Raw genomic sequence first — 8,734 nt, 5'->3', positions numbered from 1 at the left:
TGGGAATCCCCTGACTGACACCCATAACACAGGTTACATTCAAGCAAATACACACACACACACACACACACACACACACACACACACACACACTGCTGCTCTATTATTCTCCCTCATTACAGGAAGCTAATGACTGTTTTGTCTCTGATCACCCCTCTCAGTTTGCTGCCGTGCAGACAGGGTTTACTGGAGTCTTAACCCAAAGACACCAACCGCCATACAGTCTCCATGCTACCACCCCTAGTAAACTTTCCATGTAGTCATCATTTTAAGCACTAATTAACCATCTTTCACAGTCATAATGATAAAGGATCACACCTAAATAAATAGACAACACAAGCGTAACATTGGATTCAGTTATGCAGCTGCTGATCAAACTGTAATAATAGTAATTACAACACTGTGGCCTTTGCAGTTGCAGTGTTGACAGAACATTTAAAAAATGGAAAATAAAGTTCAGTTAACATCATTATATGGTTCTGTATGTTAACAGCAGACTTTATAACATTAAAAAGTCTGCTGTTACCAGTACTGCTGGTTCGGTCTGTAACAATGTATTTTATTGTGAAAAGACAAAATAACAAACCACATGATTTGGGACTTGAATTTCAACTGTGGGAAATGTTTTTTGGATTAAAAAAACAAAAACAAAGAAAAAGGTGTGTATATACTATTGGACAAGCATAGGTAGAGGTAATGGAGAAAAGCCTAAAGGCAGCCAGACAGTACTTAGGTGTGTTTGTCTAGTTTTATGGCCCTATTAATCCACTAACACTCAAGCACTCCTCTTGTTTTCCTGGGATAGACAGGCGTGTACTCAGCTGCACCAAACCTGAAAATGTCTACTCGTCTTTCTCTTCAGTATCTTTTGTCTTTGCCAGTGTTCTCCTCATCTGTTACTATCACCTGGTAAACACAGTGCTGCAGCATGTGTTTCTGTGTGTCCATGAGGGTGGATTTGTATAATTTTGGAGGGCATGCACCACCAGTCGGTGATCAGTGGTTGGAAGAGCCTCCCACTGCGCTAACAGGACTGGCTGAATTGTTAACTGGGCTGTCTATAAGCCCAACTCTCCACAGAGAGGGAGTAGAAACCACGGAGCCCCAACTTGTAATTACCCCATGGAAGGCAATGCTACTCCCTCTCTCTCCATCCCCTCTGGAGCCCTTTGAAGATGCCCCATAGGGAGTTTGTGGTAATCAGGACACATGACTCATTGATTACGCCTTTGCGGTCTTCCAGGAACACAGGACAAGAAGTGGACGCAGCAGGGGGAGAGGGCAGTCGCCTCAGATCGTGCAGATAGACCGGAGGCGCAGTTTTGCTGGATGGACAGCATGGCCTGGGTTTTAGACATTAGACGCCATAAAGAATCGGATGTGCATTGTTATTCTGGTGGTTAGCTCAGTCAGTCTGTTAAAGTGGCTATTCATTACTGTCTGGAACAAGGATGAGCAACCATACGCCAATAAAAACCACAGGTCTGCATGTTTTTATCCCAGCCAAACTCATTAGTACACCAATTAGTACAATGCCAGCCAGGGAGAGGAGGAACTAAACAGTGAATGCACCTGATGCAGTGTTGGGTTTAAATAAAACACATATATTGTACGTTATTATCCAATATGAACAAAACCCACAGCATAAAAAAATTATATATAGTGTAAAATATAGAAACTATTGTGTGGTGCATGAACGTACACTTTGAGTATTTTTTCTTACATGATTATGGCTTGTGTCATATACATTTGATACAAAATACTCACATTATATTTTGGATATGCCACTTTAATACCACATAATTACACTGTAAACATGTAGGAGGTAGTTTTGCAAATAGTCTGTTTAAAACTGGCCATAGTACACAAAATGAGATCTCATAGCTCTTCATGGGAAATGGTTTACTGTTCCTGAGACTTATAATTAGTCACATAACCTGTATTTTTGCTCCACTCTCTTTGCCATTTCTTATATCACTGTCAAACAATACACTCAGTTGAATGTCCTAAAACAGGGAGGATATTTCACACATTTTAAATGAAAAAGGATTATAAAGATTATTATATTATTATATAATAACAACAAAGCAATTATGTCAATTAATTTTGTGAAACAAAAGGTTACATATCTACATAGCTGGACTTGGAAAGCCTCTTAGAAGATGCTTCATTTAGCATTGAGAAAGACATGATGGGCAAACAGAATAGGCAAAGCGAGCAGACCATAAAAAGGATCATAAAAGATGTCTTTTGATGTTTCTGGGCTTCCACGCTGGACACCTGTGGGGTTGAACCCGGTGACTGGCTGTCCTATGTGAACATGTTGAGTAGAGGTAATTGGGTCATTGCTTGTCAAGAAGCTGTATTAAAGCCTGAGGCAATGCTTCAGGCACTGAAAATGTGCATTAATTGCATTGTGCATAAAAAGTATAAATATACTGTATATCTAACAGTTTCTATGACTACCAACTGTTGTTGGTTAAAAAAACAAAACAAAAAAAAAATTATTTTTTTTTGTTGTGCAACTTTGTCTCTCTGAAAACCTTTGCCTTCATCATAGCTCACACAAATAGAAAGCCATATTTTTTCGGTTAGCTGTCATGAATGATATATGCTATATGGTTTCTATTTGTATCGAATTGTCTTTTTGGCAGTCAAGCGTTGTGGATGTCTTGCTTTTCTCACACAGGTCTGCGGCTGATGCCTCCTGCCTTCCCTGAGAGAGCATTAGTGGTGTGGGGTGTGTCGTTCAGGCCTGTTCAGAAGGCAAAACAAGAATCAGGGGAGCGTTCAGCTGCAGACAAGCTACCTACACACCCAAGTCATTGTTGATGACCACACCGGAACAATAGTAGTCTTGGAGTAGCAGAAAAGGCCTGCAGCAGAGAAAGTTCAAAAGCCAATAAAGGAATGCTGTCCACTTACCAGAGGGTTGCAGAGAGGCCCATTGGTCACATTGTGTCTTTATCTTGTCAGAGATGAGGAGCTTTTGTACTGCAGATGATATGTTAGCGTATTTCCTCTACTTGTTTGTCTCCATTCACATTGTGATCGTTGGATGATAACATTTCAAGCACTCAAAGTCTGCGTTTTTGTGTTAAAAGTAAACCATAAATAAGACAAGTGTCATGCAGATGGAGCTTGTGTTTGCCTTGTGTATTCGTGTGTCCTCATCTGCATCTGTGTGTCCGCAGGATTTTAAATGATTGGTATTATGTAAGGTGGTGCCCATTTAAAGGTCGATAATTCTTTATTTGCCTACATTTAGCATCTTCTTGCCTCCCGTCCTTTGCAAAGAGAATAGCCAGCCTAATCAGGGTCTTCTTTGGGGGTGGGCTGGGCTTATTTGCCAATTGACATTTGGTGAAAGGGTGTTAGATGAAAAAAGCACCTCACACCATGAGGTAGAAGCCTCACACCAAAACTCATTCAGACATGTTGTGTTTGTGTGTCAAGAGGAACTTGTGTTTGTGTGTAAAGGGGAACTCGTTTTACCACTAGCTCCTCAGAGCAGAACACACTCTCTCTGAGCTGTGTGAAGTGTGTTGATCCATGGCGTTGGATTTTGCCAATCAGTTATTTTTATGTACTCAGAAGTAGCTTGGATAAATTTTACCACTGTATTCTCTTTTGGTTGTTTTCACAGCATAATGGATTTAATTACACGTTTATAACATGGGAACTGTTATCTTAGCCTTATCATTAGAGTATCACAGGCTGATTGCATCGCTTACCCTGTAATTATGTTACTTTAGTGGGACAACAAGATGGGTGCGATTGTGCAATACTATAGTCATGTAGGTCTTAATTGAAAATGCCTATGAACTACAAGGCATCCAAAATAAATGTCTAAGATAAAATAAAAAAGCTTTCTTAAGTAGATTTCATTGCTGATTGAATTCATCATCATTATTCTCAGCTAAGGTTTCCGATACTCCGCTTTAGAAACGTGTCTCAAAAGAGGGTGCACACAAGCTGAAAACCAGTTTTCGAGATCTGAAATTTTACCACTTATTATGTGGCGAACCCGCTTGACAAATCTACAGTATGATAGAAAAAATCAGTTTCCTTTTTGAGTTCATTTTGTGGTCACCAGTCCTCCTGTTCCTGCACATTTATACCGACAGCAAATCAAGTTAAGTCAGGAATTCAGCCAGTTCAGTGCTATTATGGTGTGTCCTGAGGCTAATATAGTTCAGTCCCCTCTTGCGTCACGCCATAAAGACTCAACAATACTTGTAGACGTTATAATGACGAGGCACTCCTGAGAATAAAGTGACTCCAATTTTAAAGATTAGCGCTGTGCAGGACTGAACACAGGACTTAAACACGAGTAGTACAGGAGTTCAGCCTCCACCGAGTTCCCACAGTGCTTGCTTTTCAGACCACTTTGAACAGTAAAGTAGAGAGAAGGCAGGAGCAGAGAGGCTGAACAACATGATGGAAAAGACAGGCTCTCGACAGTGGTGAAGTAATGGGTCTGAATCTAAGCCCCTCATTAGACAACGGGCTCATCCAGGGATAAAGGATGGGACTGTGCAGGGGGCTGCGATGTCAGATTTGCTATGAGGAAATGGCAGAGAATGGGGAATGTGTAATGAAGTAAGAGTCAGCCGACTGCTCTTTGAACCTACAGCTTAGCAAAGTGTTTAACTGACATTGCTATTTTCATATGAAATACATTACGATCAGAAATGAATCTAGCTTTTTACACATTACTCTCTGTGGGTTGGAAACATCTGAGTTTCACTGAATTTGATGCACCTTTTAGCTTGTATCCAAATACCACACAAGACAAGACTTAGATAAGTTTTCACTTATCTTATCTGGGATTTGTGATTAAAACACTTCCAATTGTGCCTAACAAGCCAACTGGTTGGTAATTATTTGTGGAAACAGACATCAAACATTTCCTCTGTGAGGCTGTCCTGATATCTAAATGCTAATGTCAGCTTGTGGAAGTTTGGCAGATATGATGTTTAGCACCACATGCAATGTACAGCTGAGGGTGACGGGAATATGATTAATTTTGCAGGTATTTGGTGATAAACCACAGTATTGGACAAATGAAAATGTTGCCATGATGGTACTAAGTGAATAGTTAAGGGTTCATCCTAAGAGGCATAGAAAGTTCTAAACAAAATTGATGTCTGATGTCAACCTCATGGTGATTTAAAAGTCAGGGTATCACAAGTCATCTGGATGCATCTTCTGTACAAAATGTTGTGCCAATCCACCCAGGAAAAGTTAAAATATTTCGCTGGATAAGTGTAAACTCTGATCTGCTGGTGACAGTAGAGGAAAGGTCAGGAGATCACTAAAAGTCATTATAGGATTCATCCTCTGGTGAACATGAATGTCCATCCAATAGTTGTTGAGACTGACCAACCACCAGACAGTGCCACATTGTGATCCCTTGAGCTACACCACTAGCTTTGCTCCAAAATATCATATCATGTTGGTCAGCTTGAGTCTGTTTTGTCTTTATCGTGTGTTAAAATGTAGATTTGAAGTGCTAACAAAATGAAAAAATATCATCATAAAATCAAAATCCAACAACAACAATCCGACAAAGTGACAGCTTTTATTGTTTTCCCACCTGGCTTTTACTTGAGTGAAGACTATTTTACAAAGATAGTAAAAAAGAAAGAAAAAAAGTATTAATTGAAGTCATTTCTATTAAAACAATAAGAGAGAAGTGATCACCTCCAACATGGTATGGATATTTGTTCTCCAGTGAGCACTAACAAACCCACCGTATTGATCTCTGTGTTATAAACAGCCTCACCAGTAAAGATCTTTCCATCCACAGGGGAGCAAGCTTTGGTCTTTCATTATGCTAAACACCAGTAGACATCACTTCTTAATGGAGCTGATGTTTACAACGGGTGATTGATGACAGTTATTCCCCTGCCACCACTCCAGCAAAGTCAATGGTGCATTAAGGATTTACAGTAGTCCATTACCTTGTGCATATGCGTGCTTGGCGCAAAGGAGCAATGTTTGGAGAAATTCATCTCACACCTGGAAAAGCCACTTACACCTCCAACCCAGATTGCAGTCGGCTATATTAGCTGATGTCAGGCTAAAACAGGTCAGATTACTGTCCTCTGACCCTCGCTTAGATCCCTCTATAAATACAGTACAGCCCGGTTTCCTGGTTGACAAATCCACTTATGGCACAGAGAGATGTCCTAACGTCCGCGTAAGAATGTGCCAAATGTTGAGTCCAGCCTACTGATGTGATGGGTGAGGTAAGAAGCAACGAGGAGGAAGGGAAAGAGCGGAGAGGACGTCTGTCATTAGCATTCTAGCCAGTGCGATGGAAAAGTGACATAACAGCTCAGTCCTTGCACACTATTGTCATGGTAGATTAGCTACCCCTCTCTGCGTGTGTTGCTCTTCCACAGAGGATCCAGAGACTTGCCATTGTGGAGACCAGCATCCTGTGCCTCACTGCTGGATTGCCCAAGACGCTTGGTAAACACAGGAAATACAAAGCTCCTAAATGCATCCCTACTGTGTTTGGAGGACTGCCATGACAACACATAGTGGATCTCACAGAGAGCCGGGGTGTTTGTTAGGTGGATACACACTGAGATATGCCCAAGCAGTGCCCTTCTGTGTGAGGGCATGCAGCTTTAGCTTATACACTGTCTGTCACACCAACAAAATAGGAAGCTTCTCGCTGCAGGGACACACAGTTTGTTGGAGGCAGGAATCCACTCTTGGCTCTCACAGCATGTCTGATTCTACAGGAATGTCAGGATAAAAATCTCAACCGAATGTAAACAATCTAATCTGATCTTTGCACTGGAGTCTTGAGATAAGGCCAGATGAACTGCTCTGTGGGTTTTTGACACGGCGTTCCTGCTCTGGCCTTTGTGTTGCATGGCTGAGGATCTCCAGACAGCTTTAGATTAGCCCCTCTCTCTCCAGAAACAACTGTCAAGGCTAATCTGCTCTGCAAAGCACAGGTCATCTGGACGCCAGATCCACAGAGAGCCGGAATCAAAGCTGGGTCCTTTCTCTCCCAAACCGTCTCTACCTCTTCCTTCTCTTTCTTTTCATCCCTTTTAGTCATGGCTTTTTTTTTATAGCTTCACTGACCAGAGAGGAGGAAATCCACATCCGTACGCCCCCATCCCGCAGAGGATGTCTTCACTGTCATCGATCTCACCGAGGGCGGATATGCTTTTGGTGTAGATTGTAAAGAGCAGTGAAAAGGGATGGGCATTGATCCAACGAAGGCACTCCCAGCACTGATCAATAGAATAGATCTGCTAGGGAGCCCTGAGTGTGTGGCGGTGTCAAACTCCACTAGGCTCTCAGGGGCTCCTGTTAGGCTGCTCTCCAGCTCTAAGGCATATGTCACCTTATCTGTCATCTTTTGTCATATTTATTTAATGATTATGGCTTTTGTTAAGTGGCGCCATGAGGTAGCGTGACTATATAATCCTAACTGAGGTCATATTGTGCGGAGTTCCCATGGAAAAGTCTATAATTGGTGTTTTGAAGTGGAAAACCTCACTACTTTAGCATATGAAAACCAGAGACCTATATTGTTGAAATTAGCACTTAGATAGGATAATATAGTGCTGCTTTTAGTCTGAGTTGTCACCCACTCACTTGCAGTACTTTGTACTCACAAAGTCTTTGCAAGTGTTTTATGGCTTTTTTACACCCTTTGTGCCGCAGTTATGAACTCCATATAATGTATATTTTTTATGAATAAACCTGTCATGTAGCCGCTGATTCTATCCATTAACCTCTTTTCTGTACAGTGTATAGATAGACAATCTCTGCCAACTGGGCATATGGTTAACTGAAGCTGGATAGGGTTTCAAGGATGCTTTGATGTTCAAACTTGACCTCATCAGTATATGTGTAAAAAAAACACACTCAAACACTCATATCTTACATTCTCCAAGGGAGTCCTGTTTTGATACATTTGAACCTCATCTGTTTTTCTCATAATGTAAAACACATGTAAAAAGAAAAAAAAAAGAAAAAAAAAGATGAGGGATCCAGTTGCAGTCCTCCTCCAAGAGCCTCTAAATCCTCTGTCCTTCATGTGCAAATCCCTCAACAAACTGGCCTTGAGTGTCACCCTGGGTTGTCCTGTTCAAAGGAGCTCTGGGGTCAAACCTGCCAGGTCAACCTCCCTCAAAGTGGCAGCATTTACCCCCAAACTAGCCCCTTTCACTCTCTAAAAACACATGGGGCCCCTGATAGACCGAGGTCCTTCCTTACACTGCAGACCTGCGGTGATTTACTGCCTCGGTACACACCCCATATAAACATATCATCCGCATGTCATCAACCAGGCCTCCGGGGGGACTTTTCACATAGCTGTGGTCCAAACTTTAAAGATTTATCCACTTCTGTGCTGTTAACACGATGAAACATTAGCCATGGCCTGCATGTGATAGGATTTCTTCAAACGTCCCTTCATCTTTGCCACCAGAACATAAATCAAAATTCTAATCTCGGTTTATCTTGAAGCACATTCACTGTCAGGTGTTAATGTTTATTTTAAGAGCCATAAAGGGAAGTTCAGTTGCCACCCTTTAACATATTTATGCCAGGAAGCCATGGTGCTAACAGCCAGGAGCTGATAAAGGAAGGCCATATGTTGCCTTTAGGTGTCACAGTGAAAACACAATGTCTATCCATTAAATATCTAATTGATAAAACAATAGATTTTTGCATTGCCTTCCTCTCATAAATCCTT

The sequence above is a fragment of the Seriola aureovittata genome, chromosome 14, assembly GCF_021018895.1.
Source record: "Seriola aureovittata isolate HTS-2021-v1 ecotype China chromosome 14, ASM2101889v1, whole genome shotgun sequence".
Taxonomy (NCBI): Eukaryota; Metazoa; Chordata; class Actinopteri; order Carangiformes; family Carangidae; genus Seriola; species Seriola aureovittata.
The sequence above is the reverse complement of the archived record's forward strand: the minus strand, read 5'-3'. Positions refer to the sequence as shown.